Source organism: Terrapene carolina, unplaced genomic scaffold, assembly GCF_002925995.2.
Source record: "Terrapene carolina triunguis isolate 2854851 unplaced genomic scaffold, T_m_triunguis-2.0 Scaffold192, whole genome shotgun sequence".
Lineage (NCBI taxonomy): Eukaryota > Metazoa > Chordata > Testudines > Emydidae > Terrapene > Terrapene triunguis.
Genome location: NW_020664543.1, coordinates 10,359,157 through 10,362,362, shown reverse-complemented (window position 1 = coordinate 10,362,362; position 3,206 = coordinate 10,359,157).

Sequence of the window (3,206 nt, the reverse complement as noted above, 5' to 3'; positions counted from 1 at the left end):
TGGGGGTTTGGGCGGTGCGGCGCTCGGGGGGGTCGGAGTTTGGGGAACCGTGGCGCGGCGCTCGGGGGGGGGGCGGGGGTTTGGGCGGTGCTCCGGGGGTTTGGGCGGCCTGGCGCGGCCCAGCGCTGGTGGGGGTCAGTGTCGCGTCGCTGGGGCGGGGGTGTTACGGCAGGGCAGCGCTCTTCTTTTTTGCCTGGGGCAGCAAAAAAGTTAGAGCCGGCCCTGGTTGCAAAAGGAGAAGAACTTCCGCTCCTGTTCCCAGTTTGACTTTTCATTGGTCAGCAGCACACAAGGACTTCGGTGGGAGCAGAAGTTAGGCCAATACCAAGCGTTTTGAAGATCCCACCTTTACACATGTGCTTCTCTTTACTCACATGAGCTTCAACAGGGCTCGTTTTATGAGTCAGGTTAAGTGCGCACGCAAACTCTGCAGGGTCGGGTCCTTGGAGGATAAGGAAACTGACATTCCCTTTCTTTGCCTCCTTTCCCAGTCTTCCTTCCCATTAATCACTGACATTAACTTGGCTGTCTTAGTGCAACCCCCTTCAGGTTATAGTAATCGCAGGAGAAATGCTGATACTTAATTGAATCCTATTGTCAGTTGCTAGGCAGGAAAGACACAACACAATTTGCTTCACGATGGCAAGGTTATTTCTCAGCACACGTGTAAGACTTCTGCCAGATACTGCTGAGAGCAAAAAGGGCTGGGTCCAGTTTTTTAGGGATTGCTTTCAAAAACCTAAACAACACTGGCGGGAGCCCGCACCCAGAAACCTGGGAAACTATAGACACCGCCCTGGGCACCCTGGATGGGCTTCTCCACTCGCAAGCACTGAGTCCAAGGGTTTGAACAAAGAGACAACAAAATAAACTTGGACAAACCAGTCCAAGGATTCTTTCTAGCAGTTCAGTTTCCAGCCCCTAAGGGAAGTGCTGCTCTGGAGGCTAATTTACCACCTGACCCAGCTGAAATTATTTCAGCTTTGATTGCTGGGGAGGGAGAAGTGCACTGGAATCCCGCAGGTAGGCGGTTACTCTCTGCAGCTTCAGCCCTAGTTACTTCAGTGTCCTCCACTGCCGCCCTAGACGCCAGAGTAGCTCAGCTTCATCTCTTAGCTGAGATAGTCTATCGACTCACTCAACACTGTCTCTGTGCTGAGTCTTTGGAGAAGAATCAGTATTAGAGAGAATCTTTTTTTAGCATCTTTATCACCAGAAAGGCACCCCCACCCCCACAAAAAGAATAAATGTTTCTCCTGCAGTAACCTTGTCCAGGCCCCCTTACCCAGCTTTGCCATCTTAGTCAGGGAGACCCCTCATCCCAGTCACATTAGGTGTAGTTCTCATGTCCCGTCATTTCCAAACAGGCGTAATAGCACTTTATTGCCCACAAACTCAAAACGTTTTTGAACCAGAAATGACCCAAACTGCCACATAACTGAAATGCAAATGAGGCCAGGCCCATTCACTCATTTCTCTTTGCACACCAAGAGGTGCCAGCAGAGGGCTCCCTCCTCTCAGGACCCCCCTGTCTATCTGAAGTTCTCAAACAGGACTGGGCTGCTTTTGTCCGTGTTCACCAACAGGAGTCAATAGTGAATGAGCTCCCCACTTAAGGGCTTCGGGCCCCAGGAGTTACACCTGGGCAGTCTGTAGATTGCACTTGGACAAGCTAGTAATGGCCCATAGCCAATCTGAGTGCAGTGTAGTGACAGTATGGTGATGTCACAATAGCCATGTGCTCCTTATGAAAATACCTCCACTCTGGCTCCGGCTCACAGAACTCCCCAGCCACATGCCCACATGCTCACTCCCCACTCCCTTCTTTCTCTTTGACCATTTGCCAAATAGTGAGCGCTCCCCTCTCCCCCATGTGCACACATGTCTGTTGCAGACAATAGTAGTTTACCTTAGTCTGGAATGAGTGAAGAGTGAGTGGGAGTCTAAGGGCTTGGCCCTATATGAAGCTATGTACATCATCAAGTTTCTCTTTTTGTTTTCTAGTATTCCTGGGAGATGGTGCCCTCTTGTGGCAAATGGTGGCTCTGCTGCAATTATAGTGTATATCACTAATATCAGTGGCCCTGGGCTTCCTTCCAGCTAGAGGGGATTAAGGTGAAGGAAATTTCCATGAGGTTATCCTTGGGGCTATTTCCCCATGACCGTTCTTTTATATGGTACTTCTCTAGCTGAACAGGGCTGTTGGGCCAACCCACAGCCCCTCAGGATCGTGCAGGTTAGGGAGGGGGATGATAAATGAGCAGGGAGGCCACAGTTCTCCTACAGTGACCATTCGTCCCAGTTTTACTGGGGCAGGCCCAGTTATTCATATAGCATGCACGGAACTTCTTCTGGGACTCCTGAAGTATCCTGGGTTTTCATTTAATCAGTCAAACCATTCTGGGTTTTTTATACCTGCAAAATATTGATTCAAGACGTGTCATTATACTGAAGGCCCATGGTCAGGAAGAAAGGGTTGCCTAAGAGTTGGGGTACTAGCCTAGAACTCAGGAGATGTGGTTCAATTCCCTGCTCCACTGTGAGGCTCTGTGTGTGACTTTGGTCAAGTCGCTCTGTGCCTCTGCCCGCCATCGGTAAAATGAGCATAACAATACCTCACAGAGGTGTAGTAAGATTTAAATGCACGGGAGATTGTGAGGTGCTCAGAAACCGCAGCAGTTGGGACTTCAGGAGTACCTGGGTACCTAGGAACAAACAGTCCATTGGAAGGCATGTTCAGGGTGCTGACCAGCCTTTGGGGTGAAAAGAAAAATCAAATGGCTCAGATACAGTCAGAGCTGTTCTTTCACTGCCAGTGAAAGTTACAGACACTTGTTTAGAGTTCTGTGATAAACTTAGTTACTGGAAGAAATCCCCCATACTGAGAAACAGGACCATGGTGCTGCTGAATCGGAAGCTGGCAGTAACCGGCGCACGTTTATGAAGAGGAGAGGGCTAGGGTAGCTGCAGGGGATGATGTCTAATTCCCATTTGTTAGCGGCAGGGGATGATGTCTAATGCCCATTTGTTAACTGTAGTGATTGCTAGGGCCTAGTGGAAAGGAGCCAGGTGGTTCCCAAAGGCGGGGGCAGACTCCAGATTGGCTCCTGTATGACTCTTGAGGCTCCATCAAATCGGCTGCCTCTGGAATAGCCACAAATGTGGAAGATGGGCATCTCTTGGAGAACCTGGGCTTCTTTCTTTTA